Below are 18338 nucleotides of genomic sequence, written 5' to 3'. Positions count from 1 at the left end.
TTCTGATTTTGTTAATTTGGATACTCTTTCTTTGCCTTCTAGTTATTCTGGCCAAGGGTTTGTGGATCTTGTTAGTTTTCTCAAAGAACAGCTCTTGGTTTTTTGTTTGTTTGTTTGTTTGTTTGTCGTTGTTGGTTTTTTAACCCTTGTATGGTTCTTTTTGTTTCTTCTTGATTGATTTCTGCTCTGAGTTTGATTATTTCCTGCAGTTGAGGCACTCAGAGTTATGAGTTTTCTTCTTAGTACTGCTTTCATTGCATCCCATAGGTTTGGGTATGTTGTGGTTTCATTTACATTAAATTCTAGAAAATCCTTAATTTTTTTCTTTATTTCTACTTTGACCATGCTATCATTGAGTAGAGCATTATTCAGCTTCCATGTGTATGTGAGCTTTTTGTTGTCTTTGTTGTTATTAAAGACCATCCTTGGTCCTTGGTGATCTTATAGGATGCATGGGAGTATTTCAATTTTCTTATATCTATTGAGACTTGTTTTGTGACTGATTATATGGTCAATTTTGGAGAAGGTGCTGTGAGGTGCTGAGAAGAAGGTGCATTTTTTTGTTTTAGGATGAAATGTTCTGTAGATGTCTGTTAATTCCAGTTGGTTCATAAACTCTGATAGTTTCACTGTATCTCTGTTCAGTTTCTGCTTCCATGATCTGTCCATTAATGAGAGTGGGGTATTGAAGTCTCCCACTATTATTGTATATGGTACAATGTTTGTTTTGAGCTTTAGTAGGGTTTCTTTTATGAATATGGGTGCTCTTGAATTTGGAGCATATATGTTTAGGATTGAGAATTCATCCTGATAAGTTTTTCCTGTAATTATTAAAAAGTATCCTTCCTTATCTTTTTGTATAACTTTTGGTTCACTTTATTTGATATTAGAATGGCTACTCCATCTTGTTTCTTGGGGCCATTTGCTTGGAATGTTTTTTCTCACCTTTAACTCTGAGGTAGTGTCTGTCTTTTGTCTCTGTAATGAGTTTCCTGTATCCAGCAAAATGTTGGATTCTGTTTATGTATTCAGTGTGACTGTCTATGTCTATTTATTGGGGAATTGAGTCCATTTTTGTTAACAGATATTAAGGATTAGTGATTGTTTTTTCCTGCTATTTTTACTGTTAGAGGTAGAATTAGGTCTGTGTATCTTTCTTTTTTTGGTTTTCTTGCTTAGTTATTTTCTTGCTTTTTCTAGGGTGTAGTTTCTCTCCTTATGTTTCATTTTCCATCTATTATTCTTTGCATGGCTGGATTTGTGGTCAAATATTGTGTAAATTTAGTTTTCTCCTGGAATATCTTGGTCTCTCCATCTATCGTGATTGAGAGTTCTTCTGGATATAGTAACCTGGGCTGACATTTGTGTTCTCTGACAGTCTGCATAATGTCTGTCCAGGATCTTCTAGCTTTCATATTCTCTGTTGAGAAGTCAGGTGTGATTCTAATTGGTCAGGCTTTATATGTTACATGACCCTTTTTCCTTACTGCTTTTAGTATTCTTTCTTTGCTTTGGGCACTTGGTGTTTTAACTAGTATGTGTCGGGAGGAATTTCTTTTCTGGTCCAATCTATTTGGAGTTCTGTAGGCTTCTTTTATGCTCATGGTCATCTCATTCTTAAGGGCAGGGAAGTTTTCTTCTACAATTTTTTTGAAGATATTTACTGTGCCTCTTAGTTGATATTCTTCACCCTCTTCTATTCCTATTATTCTTAAGTTTGGTCTTCTCACTGTGTCTCAGATCTCCTGGACATTTTGGATTTGGAGCTTTTTGGTGTTTGCATCTTCTCTGACCATTTTGTCTATGTTTTCAATGTTGTATTCGGCCTCTGGGATTCTCTCTTCCATCTCTTGTTGTCTGTTGGTGATGCTTGCATCTGTGACTCCTGATATCTTTTTTAGGTTTTCTATCTCCAAAGTTGTCTCCTTTTGTGTTTTCTTTATTGTTCCTATTTCCATTTTCAATTCCTTCCCCATTTTGGTTGTGTTTTCCTGTAGTTCTTTGAGTGATTTTTGTGTTTCCTCTTTAAGAACTTCTATTTGTTTATGTGTGTTCTCCTGTAATTGTTTAAGGGAGTTATTCATGCTCTTGTTCAAGATCTCAATCATCATTGTGAAGTATGATTTCAGGTCTGAGTCTTGTTTTTCTAGAATGTTTGGCAATCTGCTACTAGCTGTTGTGAGAGATCTGGGTTCTGATGTTGCCAGGTTAACTTGGTTTCCATTGCTTAATGTCTTTCACTTTCCTCTTGCCATCTTGTTATCTGTGGTTATATGTGGTCTTGCTGTCAGTGACTGACACCTGTCTTTCCCATGGATCTGAGGGCTCAGGAAGAAAATTGCTTCTGAGTGTTCGGCTTTTTGTGGGCGAGCAGTGACTTCTGGTTGCAGGTACTCAGTTGTCTTTGTGGGCTCAGTTGTGGGGCTCTTGTGAGGCTCCTCTGGGAGCTCACTCCTTTGTCCACTGGTCCTGAGTACTACTTGTGGAGACCTGGCTCTTTCTCCAGGCCAAAAAGGACCCTTTTCCAGTGAGTACAGCAATCTCTGCTCACTGAGAACTTGAGGTGTCCCCTCCCTGGGCCTATGTGTCAGGCCCACCTCTGTCCAGGTATAAAAGTGCCTGTGAAGCTAATCTTCCAGCACCACCTTTCCCAGGCAGATCAAGATTCTCTCTGACACAGGCCCGGGCACCACTGCCAAGCACTCTCTGTGCTCTGAGTACTCACTGCGCAACCTCACTAGGCCCGTGCCCCAGGTTATCTGCAGGTCCAGGTGGAAGAGCTCCTGGGTGTCTGGTCCTCAAGCACAGCCTTTCAGAGCAGATCCTGATACTCTCTTACTGTGGGCCTGAAAGGAACCTTTGCCATAAGCACCACTGCCAAGCACTCTCTGTCGCAAGTTAATTTTTTAAAAAACACAACCCAATTAAAAATTGTAAAAAGTCTCAATAGTCATATTTCTAAAGAAAGTGTGCAAAACTGATTTTAACACGTACATGAACACATATCTGAGGATAAGGTAAGTTAAAAACATCTGTTCCCACTTCATACTTATGCTATCATTGAAAAAAGAGAAATTAACAAACAGAAACCCCAACTCAACTGGTGTGGTTAGTGAAAATAATTTAGAAAACTGCTTGGCATATCCTGAAAGCATCCCACAAGCCTAACAATTCTACATTTGCTTATATATGCAAGATAAATAGCATCAAGTGACTGTACTCTCACGCTTGTACATGCTTTCTTCTAGCTATGTTAGTCATAATAACAGAAAGGGAAACAACCTAGGGCTAGAGTGATGGCTCAGTGCTTAAAAGTGATTAATTAAAGCTGCTTTCCCACTTGAAACTTAGAATCCATTGTGGGATGACACATTGGCCTATTTTCAATATCATACCCCAGAAATATGCAGAGACCTGAGGAGATCTAGCAAGACTGGGAAGGAGTCAACCTGTGGAGCTGTTTTAACATTGTCAAGCTGGGCCTGATGCCACGAAACTGTAGTTTCAGCTATTTGGAAAGTTTAGGTTGGAGGAGTCCAAATTCAAAGATAGCCTAGACAACTCAGTGAGAATCTCCCTCAAAATAAAAAATTAGAAATGGCTGGAGATGTATCGGAGTGGTAGAATTCTTGTACAGCATGTACATGGCCCAAGTTCAACCCTGATATCACATGGTACTGTAATAGTCTCCTTTCAGTTGAGATAAAATATGAAGCAAGCTGATTTACGTAATCCCTCATTGAGACTCCCTACTAAGATGATTCTTCATCACAAGTTGACAATTAAAACTAAACATCAAAACAAGTACAGCAGTCAGCAGTACCATCTAAGGTTATAACGTTAGAGCACAGAGCACCATAACTAACACAAAAGTTAGAAATACTGTGAAATTTATAAGAATGTGAGACAAAGCCAGGAAGTGATCATACTGCAAAAGTGACACCCATGGATTTGCTCAATGCATGATTACCTCAAGCCTTTGATTTGGAAAGAGAGACAGACAGACAGACAGACAGACAGAGGGAGGGAGGGAGGGAATGTGGGAGAGGGAGGGAGGGAGAGAGAGGGCAGTATTTGTGAAAGGTAATATAGCAAAAGACAATAAAAAGTAACTCATGCTTATACAAAGTGGGCAGGTTAAATGTGCATGGGGTAGGTCTGGGAAAAAAACATGAGCTCCCATGCCCTTTCCGTTTTTCCATCTCCATGACCACTTCACACATCTGGAAACACTAGGGTACTCTTTTGAAGAACACTTTTAAAGATCCATTGCATATGCACAGTCACACATAGTTAGTTAAGGTTTTGTTTCTGTGATAAAGCATTATGACCATAGTAGCTTAAGGATGAAAGGTTTTATTTCAGCTAACAGTTTGTACTCATCCAAAAAAATCCAGATCAGCAAATCAATGCAGGAACCTAGAGATGGGCATGGCCATGGTTCAGAGGCCATGGGGGAGTTCTGTTTATTGGCTTGCTCCTCATGATTTGCTCATCTTTATTTTCTTATACCATCCAGGACCACCCACTCAGAGGGATGTGCTTACTTACCCACATGAAAGACCCTCGTTGAGAGGACCTTTAGCTGAGGAGACCCCAGGACCCAAGAATCAACCGAGACCACTGGCTGCAATCAGCATGAGGGTTTATTTGATCAAAGTACACAGGTACCTGTGGGCACACAGTCTCTCGGAGGACTTGTGCGCCTGACAAAGGGGCAGTCCCCTTTTTATAGGTCTTGGGGGGCAGAAGCAAGGTACAGAAGCAGAAGCATAGCAACAGGGTTCTAATTGGTTAGTTTAAATGTGGCCAGGGAGTGAGCCTGAAAATATGGCTCTAAGGACAAGGCTCCTGGTACCAGCTGGGGCTGCGGCTTCCGAGAATAGTTGCCTTGGGCTTATCTAAGTGTGGGAACTGTGGCAGAAATATGGCTCCAAGGAAGCAACTCCTGGTACCAGTCGGGGCTCCAGCTTATCTGAAAGCTGGGCTTATCTGAGTGTCTTCCTTTCTTTGTCTATTGTAAGCTGGTAGCCCACCAGTATCTTGCTTGACCACCTGGGACCCTGACCTAGCCTGCCCTGTGTGTGCACAGCCTTACAGAAATGGCATTAATTGTTGCTAAGCAGGGGTCTTTCACACATTAATCACCATCTTAGTAAATGTTCTATTGCTGTGAAGAGATCACTTTACCAAAACTACACACACACACACACACACACACACACACACACCATTTAATTGGGCTTCTTTACACTTTCAGAGATTTAGTCCATTATCATCATAGCAGCACACAGGTAAACATGGTGAGAAGCTGAGAGTTCTATATCCAGATTCACAGGCATCAGGAAGAGAAAAAGCCTCTAGACTTGGCTTGGGCCCTTGAATTCTCAAAGCCCATTCATGGTGGCACACTTCTTCCAACAAGGCCATACCTCCTACTCCTTTCAAATAGTACAACTCTCTGTGAGCCTAGGAGAGAGCCATTGTCATTCAAACCACCATAGTCATTAAGCAAGAAAATGCACCACAGGCTTGCCCACAGGCAAATCTGGTGGAGGTGTTTTCTCAATTAAAGTTCCCTCTTCCAAAATGATTCTATACTGTGCTGAGTAGATATAAAAACTAGCCAAGATATTTGGAGAAATGCAACTGGGAAAGAGAAATCTAATTTAGTGTTAATATGCTAATAGAATGAATAAAGAACTCAACAAAAGGAGGGTTTGTCTAGACTCTTGGCCTCTCTCTTCATCTGCCCTGCTCTGAATTCATAGTACAGGACCTTTCTACAATGGGAGTCCTATGATGTGTTAAATGAGGTAATCCAGAGAACTTTTCTGTAGGGTCTCACTAAGTTTTCTGTCCTCAAACCCAGGACTCTTCTGCCTTATCCTGAAGACAATTATTTAGCAGCCATCACCATGCCCAACATAGTTTTACACCCTGTTATGGAGCTTCCATCACATGCTTTGGGAAAGAAAAATCTGGACTCCAAGAGTCAGCCCATGTGACAGTGAGGTCTATCAGGAAATGAGATTTGTATGTTACAGATTTAAGGCCAAAGGTCTCCTTCTTTTCGGAGTACTGATGTTTGCTCTTGAGGCTATTGGTTAATTGGACATGGACCTGCATGTTATCAAGGCCACTCTATCTATTTAAAACTACTGAGTGTGCCTATTAACTACATCTCTCATGTCCTCCACAGCAACACCTAAGGAAGGAGAGCCCAGGTGCCACACCCAAGCCAAGCAGAAACATGAAAATTAACTCAGAGCAGGGCTGCTTCCTTTCGGTTTTTATTTTTCTTCTTTAACTATTTTTAAGCTAATCTGGACATATTCCAAAGCAGTGCTGCTTCTGTTTCATTTTTCAAAGAAATATGATTCTTGGGAACAGCATGTTCTAAACAGGAGTCCTTCCAGTTTTCCTCCTGGCTGCTAGCTGTGTAGTGGCTATTGAAAAGAAAACAAATTCTCTTCCTGACAAGCACTTGGTGCTGAGAGCCTCACAGACCCACTTGCTTTGGTTACACCTCTGGCAAAATATTCCTCAATGGGTCTCACCCAGCTGCTGACAGATAGAATTCAGTCTTCCCTCCTTGGTGCCGGGGGCAAGTCACAGCATAGCAGCTCTATTTTTAGAAGAAGAAAAACAGGTGGATGGGCCAAGTGTCATATAGGAGAATCTTTGCTTCTCAGATTGTTTAGTTATAACTTATCACCCACAAAACTAAACAAGACAGTGCTCTCCTGAATGCAAGCTGCAACTTGAGAATCAAGGGTGGAATCTCTGTAAGAAAAATTTTTGTAGGTGTTTATATAAGAGTCTTATTGCCCTGGGTTACTTTACTTTGAATATGTAGTCTTGTACAATGGAGTATCTCTGATCATCCTTCCCCTGTCCTTTTCTTTTCCTGTTCCAAATGTCTTTGGTCATGGGGTGGGGGGGGATAGTGGTGACAGTGATATATCTCAAACTCAAATACCATTAATATAAAAATTTCATGAGCAATTTAGATGTAATTGTTAATAGTAAGTAGAATTGGTAAATATACATGAACAAACATTTATAAATGAACTATTCATTGTTTCAACATCTTTTGGGGGAGCAGGTATGGTGGCATATGCCTTTAATCCCAACAACAGAGGAAGGTGGATCTCTGTGAATTCAACACAAGCCTAGTCTATATAGCAATTTCTAGTCCAGCTAGAGCTTTGTAGAAAGACAATACCTCAAATAATACACTCAGTAATATAAAATCTTAATGTTATGTTGTGTTAAAGTTTATAAATATTTATTATTTGTCTTGATCATTTGTCATTCATTCTAAATAAAGTAGAATAATAAGACATCGGGTTTTAGTAGACTATCTTATTTATCCTTCGATAATTTCACATGTTACCAACATATCTTGACTGTATAGACCCCTAACTTTCCCCTCACTATTCTTAGGCACACTAAACTTATCCCTCTCCATCCTAAACTTGCCCCTATACCTCCTGCATGCCCTTTACTTTTTTCTGTAACTTAATAAGTCTTATTAATACTGCTTTCTGGACTGTTGAAACATCAATTAAGAAGCACAAGTTGAAATCAATATACTTTGATATCATTTTATGGTATAAAGAAGCAAATATATTGGGATCTGTGTGTTAGTGAATGTGAAAAACTGTTCTGGGAGATGGCTTGGTCAGTAAAGTGCCTACTTAGTAAACATGAAAACATGAGTGTTGTTCCCTAGCACTGATATAAAAGCCAGAGTTGGTGGTTCATAGCTGTAATCCCAGTGCTGGGAGATAAGGGAAAGTGAACAGGATCCCTGGAGCTCATTAGCCAATGAATCTAGCTAAATCAGTGAGCTCCAGGTTTACTGAAAGTCAATGTCCCCAAAGAATAGAAAGAAAAGCAATGAAAGAAGGTATTCAATGCCAAGCCTCTAGTTCTGTCTGCTTTTCACACATGTGCACATGACTATATACATACAAAAACCCACAGGATCATATATGTACACACACACACACACACACACACACACACACATGCAGAGAGAGAGCGAGAGAGAGAGAGAGAGAGAGAGAGAGAGAGAGAGAAAGAGAAAGAGAGGGAGAGAGAGTTCTATATATGAAATGGCACTTCTCTGCAGAATGCTTTTGAAAGTTGCTAAAGATTAAATCCACTCTCATATATGTGCAAGATCTTTATTTTTATGAAATAGGTTGTGAAATATAGGGTTGAAAGAGTCTGGTTTTGCATTCTTCTGATCCCTACACTTAAAATGTTATCTCTTACAGATGAATTTATCAGGTATGGTGGGAGCTTCATTGCCAAAAGTAACCAAAAGATTATTTGGATCAAATGGATTGAAAGACCCCCTCCTGCTTTAGCTGCAGTAACGCCATTTTGTGCTAGGCCCAGAACAGGCAGGGATGGAAAAATACTGAAACAAAAGTGAGCCAGAGGACAGCCCAGTCCCTGTCAAAACAAGATATCTGCGGTTGACCACCTGGACCAGGGTAAAGACACAATATTTTAAAGACACAATATTTTGCCACACGTGCTGAGACAAGGACGAAAAACAGCACCCTGTCCCAGAGGAGGGGCCAAGGCCACCCTTTCCGAAGAACTTGAGGCTTGTCCCCAGTTCACCTGGTTTCATTTAAATTAACTAATTAAAACCCTGTTGCTATGCTTCTGCTTCTGTACCTTGCTTCTGCCCCCCAAGCCCTATAAAAAGGGGACTGCCCCTTTGTCAGGCGCGCAAGTCCTCTGAGAGATTGTGTGCCCACAGGTACCTGTGTAAATAAACCTCTTGCTACTTGCATCCGAAGTGAGTGGTCTCGCTGTTCCTTGGGACGGGTCTCTTCAGACTGAAGATACCCTCCGGGGGGGTCTTTCAGGATAAACTCCTTATCTGGCTCTTAGATCTACTCAGTTCTAGATGTTTAAGCACATCCTAGCCCCACCCTCCTGAAAACCCATAAAAGAAATGTTAGATACTGAGTTTTAACATGGATTCTCATGGTTGTGCTGCAGCAAGCCAGGCATTATCTCCAGTCTGGTGACAACTTTGTCGGTGATCTTTCTGAAAACTCCTGGCTTGTGATACTTTGACTCAATGAGCATATGCTTAGTACAGACCAATGATCCAGCAGAAGCAGAAACTTGAGGGTCATTTACAGGCTTCCTATCTGAGTCATTTACTGAACACTCAGCCATCCAGAGGCATCTCCTGCCTGCAGCTTTTGTCTCCCATATTGAAACTTCTTTTAAAGATAGGCATCAGTGATCAAACTTTGGAACATGGTCCTAGACCTCTCTGGTATATTGTGGGATCCAACCTACTGAGCCCAACAGGAAGATAAAGAATGGCTTATGGGGAAGGAGTCATGCTCTGAACATTGCTCTCTTCCATTAAAAGGCTGCCCATTCTTACTTAGGAAGAGAATTAATAATTTCAGGGAGGGTGTTTGGTTAAATGGGAGCATTCTAAACTTTTACTAAACATTCTTGAACTCATTGGCACAGGGGAAAAATTCCTAAACAGAACTCCAATGACCCTGACTCTTAGATCAATAATCAATAAAGGGGACCTCATGAAACTGGAAAGCTTCTGTAAGGCAAATGACATAGTCAACAGGACAAATCAGCAACCTACAGATTGGGTGAAAAATCTTCATGAACCCCACATGTAATAGAGGGCTTATATCCAAAATATATAAAAAAAACTCAAGAAGCTAACCACCAAGAAACCAAACAACCCAATTCCAAAGAAAATTGGGTATAGAACTAAACAGAAAATTCACGACAGAGGAATCTAAAATGGCTAAGCACTTAAAGAAATGTTCAAAGTCCTTAAAGAAATGCAAATCAAATATGACCCTGAGATTCCACTTTACACAAAAAAGAATGGCTAAGATCAAAACCTTAGATGACAGCACACGTTGACAAGGATGTGGAGAAACCAGAAAGGGGGTGAACATTTAAAATGTAAATTAATAAAATATTTTAATTAATTAATTAATCAATTAACTAAGAACAAAAAGAAACAGAATAGCTAATGTGTCTGGAATTGTAAAGAAGTAGAAAACAGGCAGAATCTGTGTCTAGTCCCTCAAAAGGAAGTGTGAGGCCCATCATGAATTCACTGCTGACATTTCCAAAACAAGTGCCACTGCTGGACACTTGAGGTCAGTTTCTAAATAACACTAGCCAAAGAGGTGGAAATTGGCGGTGTTTAATGGAAACTGCTTCAACAGATCCAAAAAGGGCTCTGAATGGAATCATTTCCAGGAGAAAGCAATCATTGTCCAGACCTGTAGAGCAATTGAGAAAGGGAGAAAAACCACAATGGTTACATTGGCCAAGTTTAAATAGAATATTTTATAACTAGGACCAGTAAACACTGCCCAAAAGCATCAGAAAAAAATTGAGAACATTGTGTACCGTGGAAATATTGTGGATTGGGGCAGGAATATCCCCAAAACAACTTTGCAAATAAAGCTCTCAGGACAGAGCATCATTGTAAGGGCCAATAAAATGACCAGGAAAAAAAGGGTTAAGGGTCTCAGCTTTGCTTGTGCCTTATTTCAAATGAAAATAAATTTGTTTTTAATGAATACAGGGCTCAGAACCCATTCTGACACTGGAGAGGTGACATGAGGGTGGGCATGTTTTATTAGCCACCAGTTACAAGGTACTGTGAAAGATCACACAGTGTTTAAATTTGACATCAAACCATTTCACAGGAGAAGAACAAGGTCTAAGCAAAGGATGAGAATATTTCAATATGCAAACTTTTCAATAAATATCTTTCTCTCTCTCTCTCTCTCTCTCTCTCTCTCTCTCTCTCTCTCTCTCTCTCTTTCTCTCTCTCTCTCTCTCCACCCCCAACCCCCACCCAGAGTCTCTTTTGCTTTTTCTGCAGATTTACTCCAGGTATCCCCAGAAAAAAATGGAAGCAGTAGAAACAAGCATCCAGTGACTGAAAATTCTAAAACTGTGATCCAAACGAGTCTTCCCTTTTTCTAAGGCATGTGTGTGTGATTTCTCACAGCAGGGAAGTGACCAACACAGACCCTTTCAAAGAGATCAGTAAGGTTTAATTATCCAGAAGTTGTTTTCTTGAGCTCTGACCTTAACCTGAACGAGACTAAAAATCTGAACTCAAAGCCACATGACAATGTTTAAGTAAATTTCTGAACCTGTACTCACGGCATCCTGGGAAACCAATGGTTACTGAATCATAAAAACCCCAGACTTCTACACCTTTCTGCACACACATCTTGCAGCTAAGATAGGCTGGAGCCATGATCATCTCATTTGCCACCAACCTGATAATTATTATTATAACAATGCTTGATATACTAGAGACAATTTACTGATAATCAACAATGGCAATAAGCACCATTGTGGCAGAATCTTCCCCTAATGATTAAAGATTTCAAGGAGCAATCACTGGGTAAGTAGGTGAGACTTCCTGGTTGGACAGGGGAAGAGGGGAAGAAGAAGAAAAGATAGGGATTTTGGGATGGGGGATAAGCACAGAGGCCAAAGTGTAGGTACATGAGATCTCCGGTTCAGGTGACAGATCCTTTGGAATAGAATGGCTTGGCAGCAAAGCATGGGTTTTCAAGAAGTGCACCCCAAAATGCCTTGGGAATTTGGAAGTGTGGGGCTGGTGTGTCAGCAACCCGCCATGGGAACTTAGGGAGCCAGGTCAAGAAATTTCAGAACTCGGGGTTAGAGAGTCTGCCAGTGAGAACAGGCCAGGCCACCTTGTCTGCCTGTGCCTTGCTGCTGGTAGTGTTAGATCCTCAAAGCAAGGACCCCCATGCTCTGTCTTAGGAAAGATGACACCCCAAATCACTCACGAGAAGTGGTCTTGATGAAAACTGCAAGAGGATTTTTATTCGAAGCGCACTGGGGCCCACAATTGTACACCATGCAGGGGTAAAGGACTGTGGGCCCTGAGTGAAGGATCAGGACAGCTTTTATAGGGTTCACAAGGCCCACGAATCCCAAACTAATCATGGCAAAGCCCCCCAAAATCACAAACAATCATTTTAAATTATCTAAGCCCACACTTTCTAGGCCAATCATTGTAAACCATCTAAGCCTGCACTCCAGGGACCAATCATGTTAAACTATCTAAGCCTGCACTCCATGGACCAATCATGTTCCCTATAGTCTTGGAGGTCTGTATTTGCGCGGTCTCCTGGGTGGGTGTGATAATGGCAGTCAGAAGTCACTAGGGCGGGGGGGGGGGGTCCTCTATGGTGCAAGTAGTTTGCAGAAGCCAGATAAGCAAATAGTCAGCTTATCTCCTGTTAACTTACTAGGCCTGGCTCATGAATTCAAGGGCCTGTCCTATGCCCTTTCACCCAGTTTCATACAGAAAGCAGGCTCCGGAACAGCAAGGAGTGTGATCTTATATCTACTTACTGGCAGAGAGGAGGGTCTGGAATTTGAGTTATTTGGGGGTTCTTAGGTGCAGGGGTTTAAGGCTCCTTTAGAGTGAGGTAGCTTGGAGTCCTTGGAGGGGTTAGGTTATATTTTTATCCTTTCAGTAGTGTGGGATTTTCATTTTTATATTTCACACTACACACCACAAAAGCTTTTATGGGGTGTCTACCCTTATGGGTATTCTGTTAGTATTATGCTCACCAAATCACCTTAAGTTTTAAAACAATTCCCTGGGGGAAATGCCAAGGAAGTAAAAACTGGTTAATATGGCATGATATAACATAACATAACATAACATGACATAACATAACAGATTAAGAGATAGGAGTGAGGCTGCAACTCCAGTGCATCTAACTCCAATGAATCCATTCCCTCCCTTGCCTCCTGCTATAGCCTCCACAAACTACAATATATTGACCGGAAGTGTAACCTAAAAGCTACAGCCTCTACAGATATGTCCAGTGATAAAATAGTTTTCTGCACAGTCGACATGAATCTCTCTCACCAGTTCCCAAGTCCATACTCCTACCTGATCAGTAAGAGGCACCCCAATATCTCACCCCATTCTCCAGAGTACATGATTGACTGATTTCAACTGCCCTGGAAGACAAATACCTTGAAAAATAAAATAAAACCAACATTCAGAAAGGGACAAACGACTAAACTTCATGTGCTATAATGTGGATATTGTCTGTCTCCACCAAGACTCACCTTGAGACTCAGTTTACAAATATTGGGCAGTAGTGGCACTTTTATGGGGTGATTAGTTCATGGGGCACAACTGTCACACAGAAATGTAGTTCTACTGAGAAAAACTCCAATGGGCTGGTTACCACAAAGTGGACTGTAATGAAGGAGACCAACCCAACCACCATTCTGACTCTCCTTCTTCAACCACTCAGATGAGCAATCAGTGTGTGGCTGTGTGAAGTTCCTGCTAGAAGTGAACAGAAAGCTGATGCCATGCTCTTGAGCTGCCAAAGCTGTGTTTCCTACCCATGTATATGTTGTAGCAACAGAAAATGAACTAGCACAAAGTTGTGTTTTCAAATAATTAAAGACTGAGACTCAAACTTGCCAATTTGGGAACCTGATAGTTCCATTAGCATCAATTCCAATAACAAATATGTGACACACTGTCCAAACTCAAACTTCAAAGAGAGGACATAGCACAGAGATCCATCTATGAAAGGCTATGGCTGGGAGTCAGGGAACAGGCTCTGCTGACAAGCTGCCCCAGGCCTGAATATATTCTGCCATTTCTCTTTCTGAGCCAAGATCAAAATATAAGTTCCTTTATTCTACCAACATGCTTTTAGGAAACTGATACTCATCAGAAACCCTGGTGGAATTTGGCCTATTCAATTTCTTTTGATAGTAACAGCACCACAGACAGAATATGTTGTAAAATCCAGGTTTATTTCACTCTACAGTACTGGTCCAAGGTCAAGCAGATAGCATCTACTGATGGCAAAGGCCTAAAGCAGTACATATGGAAAAACAGATGTGCTCCAGAGACTAGGCAAGCAAAGTAGCTTGCATAGCAGATCACTCTCAAGGTGATCCACTGACCTGTCAATCACATGAATGTTTAGTCCCACCTAATCTCTCTCTCTCTCTCTCTCTCTCTCTCTCTCTCTCTCTCTCTCTCTCTCTCTCTCTCTCTCATATTTTATCTAGGACTTCTCCTAAGCTTATCAAATTATCTATCACTAACCCATACTGTTTCCCTAAGTTCTACCTCTTAATATCTCAGAATGTGCTTTGGCAGGGACAAGCAATATTCAAACTGCAGCAAGCTCAGAAGATAACAAAAATGAGCCACTCCATAAACAGTACCAGAAAAGTAAGTTGTGTGTCTGGGGATGGACATTCATCTCTGACAGATGCCACCTTCACAACACATACATTCAAACTTCAGGTAGAACACACACACACACACACACACACACACACACACACACACACACACACACACCAAAGCAATAAAACAACTCCTAATGACATTGTTATATCCAAAGATTTGTGCATGGCAATCTCTCACCAGAGAAGCTTCTTCTTGCAGTATGTGGTAATTAACAAAGAAACCCACAACTGGGCTCATGAAATGGGGTGTCTTTATCTCACCTCTTCCCTCATGGCTCACAGACCTATGTAGAAGTAGAACAAAGATTCTAAGAGCTAGAGGTGACAGAGAACTCCAAGAAAACTGTGTTTTCCAGACACAATAGGACTGATTATGCACTTAGGAATTCACAGACACTATGACAACATGCCCAGAACTGTATATGTTCAATCCAGAGCATATTCTAGCATGGAGAAGAGGAATTGAGCACAAAAATCTCAGTCCCAGCTGAGAACTATTTGCAATTGATAGTTGTGAAGGGAGGAATGTTCAGTGTAATGGCACTGGGCATATAAACCACATTCTAAGACAGGCCTTGTGCTTAAAAATATTTGAGCAACCACAAACATTTCATGATTTTGTGTGTGTGTGTGTGTGTGTGTGTGTGTATGTTAGTAGTTCTTTTTTAAAGAGAGAGAAAGAACATGAAGTTAAGGTAAGCAAGAAGACTCTGTGAGGAGTCGGGGGAATAGAAATAATCAAAATATACTGTATGAAAAATTAAAAGAATAAGTAAATAAAAGAAAGTATTTATACAAAATATGAAGAACAAAGGAAAGGGTTTCTTAATTATTAATTTATTTTTTAATAGTATCTGCATTGGTATTTTGTCTGCATGTATGCCAGTATGAGGGTTTTGGAGCCCCTAGATCTAGAGTTACGGCAGCCGTGAACTGTGATGTGGATGCTGGGAATTGAACCCAGCCTCTGGAAGACCTCATAGTGGTCTCTTAACCAGTAACCCGCCTCTCCAGCCCAGGAAAGAATTGTTAATGAGATATTTTTAAAGCTATAAACAAATTTATAACATGTTGAAATGTATTTGATCTGTATGTGTACATAGAAAGAAATGTCACTAGCCCAGTAGTCCCTAACAAAACTAAAAAGAGGATCATCTACATCCTCAAAGCTCTCCTAGTGCCTTCCCTGAAGAACCAGATGCAGGTATATGGAAAGTGGACTTGGGTGCTCTGCATTCAAGTCTAAGAAAGGAGTGGGATCCAGGCAGTAGGGGATGATATAATTGCTAATCGGCTAGGCTGAGGCAATAAGGACCAAAGCAAAGCAAGAATAATGAAGGAGTTCTGTCTACAAATGCTAACAGGGTGACTCATTGTAAGTTGAGTAAAGCATCCAAGCTGTAAGAAATGCAGCATGACTAATTATGCAAATATTAAAAGCACAAAACTTAATTAGGAACAGCTTAAGTATTAGTTATCTCCAATGCTTGGGATCAAGTCTTTTTGAATTTCAGATTGTTATGAATTTTGGAAAATTTATAAACAAACAAAAAAAACCTAAATGTGGAAAGTGTACATGAGAATACTGTTAAAAAAAAAAAGCCACCAAAATGCTACTCCATGATTCAAGGGAAAGGTTTTATGTTGTAAATAAGAAAAAGAGAACATCCAGATGCACCTGGAAGGGTCCACAGGAAAGAGGGGAAAAAACAATCAATGGAAAAAGGACAGCATCTCCAACAAATGGTGCTGGCTCAACTGGCACTCAGCATGCAGAAGAATGCAAATCAATCCATTCTTATCTCCTTGTACAAAGCTCAAGTGTAAGTGGATCAAAGATCTCCACATAAAACCAGTTACATTAAAACTAATAGGAAAAAAAAAGTAGGGAAGAGCTTAGAACACATAGGCACAGGGAAAATTTTCCTGAACAGAACACCAATGGCTTATGCTCTAAGATCAAGAACCAACAAATGGAACCGCATAAATTCTCAAAGCTTCTGTAAGGCAAAGGACACCATCAATAGGACAAAATGGCAACCAACTGATTTGGAAAGGATCTTTACCAATTCTACATTGGATAGAGGGCTAAATCCATTATATACAAAAAACTCAAGACATTAGACTCTAGAAAATCAAATAATCCTATTAATAAATTGGGTAAAGAACTAAACAATTATTCTCAACTGAAAAATAGCTAATGGCTGAGAAGCACCTGAGCATTTGCTGAGCAACCCTAGTCCTCAGGGAAATACAAATAAAAACAACCCTCAGATTCCACCTCACACCAGTCAGAATGGCTAAGATCAAAACTCACCTAACAGCAGATGTTAGCAAGGATGTGGAGAAAGAGGAACACTCCTCTGTTGTTGGTGAGATTGCAAGCTGATACAACCACTCTGGTAATCAGTCTGGTGGTTCCTAAGAAAATTGGGCATAGACCTGAAGACCCAGCTATACCATTTCTGTGCATATACCCAGAAGACTCTCCATTATATAACAAGGACACATGCTCCACCATGATTACAGCAGCCTAATTTATGATAAACAGGAGCTGAAAAAGAACCAAAATGTCCCAGGAATGTATACAGAAAGTGTGGTACATTTACACAATGGAGTACTAGTCAGCTACTAAAAATATGAATTCACTCTATGAAATTCTTAGGCAAGTGGATGGAACTAGAAGCTATCATCCTGAATGAGGTAACTCTCTCACAAAAGAATACACATGGTTTGCACTCAGTAATAAGTGGATACTAGCCCAAAAAGCTCAGAATAGTCACAAACAATTCACAGACCTTTTGAAGCTCAAACAGAAGGATGGCCAGAATGTGGTCGCCTTCTTAGAAGGGAGAACAAAACACTCATGGGAGGAGATTAAGGGACAAATAGAGGAGCAGGGATCAAAGAAAAGATTATTCTGAGACTGCCTCACCTGGAGATCCATCTCATATGCAGCCACCAAACCTATTCACTATTGCTAATGCCAGGAAGTGCTTATTTGCGGGAGCCTTATATGTATGCCTCCTCAGAGACTCTGTCAGAGCCATACTGACACATATGAGGATGCTTGCAGCTAGGCATCAGAATAAACATGGGAACCCCAAAGAAAGAGCTAGAGAAAGAACTGAATGAGCTGAAAGGGTTTGCAACATCATGAGAAGAACAACATTATCAACCAACCAAACCCTCCAGAGCTCCCAGGGACTAAAACACCAACCAATGAGTACACATAGAGAGTCCCAAAGCTCAAGTTGGATATGTAACAGAGGATAGCATTGTCTGGCATCAATAGGAGAAAAGACCTTTAGTCCAGTGAAGTTTTATTTTTTCAGTGTAGGGGAACTGCACAGCACTGAGGTGGGAGTAGGTGGTTGGGAGAGGAAGCATGTCTATAAAAGCAAGAGGAGTAGGAGGGGTGATGGGAGTGTGGGGAAAGGGGATAACATTTGAAATGTAAATACAGAGAATATACAAAAAGAGTGAAAAAATAAAACCACATATATATATATATATATAAAGAACCCACAGAACCAGAATCAGGAATAGGAAGGATGGAGTCAGGTTTTAAGAAGATAAAGTAACATGAGCTACACAGTTAAGACAGGGTCAAGGCTATTGTCTGAAACTCTTGAAATGTGTGCCAGAAGTCATGCACCCATCCATTCATGGGAACTCATGAAAAGAGCATATTCCTTTCCAAGATAGCCCTCCTGGGATGCAGAACTAGCATTCAAATAAGATGATCTGATCCCCTTAAATATCGCATGAAGCTACATATGATGGTTAAAATGCCCCACAAAATAACCCCAACTGCAGGCCACTAAGGCACACATAGCACATCATAAAGATGCTTCCCAGGGTCACCACTTCTCAGAGAAAACATTGCAATTTATTTTTTCTCATTGCTGATCTTTTTTGTTATTGCTGTTTACTGGATCTTTGGTTCCAGAAGTCCTGAGAAAGCTGCTAAAACTTTCTTATAAGACCCATATGGCACGTCCAGTGCCAGG

This window comes from Micromys minutus, assembly GCF_963924665.1.
Source record: "Micromys minutus genome assembly, chromosome: 17".
Lineage (NCBI taxonomy): Eukaryota > Metazoa > Chordata > Mammalia > Rodentia > Muridae > Micromys > Micromys minutus.
This window is presented reverse-complemented; position numbering follows the sequence as displayed.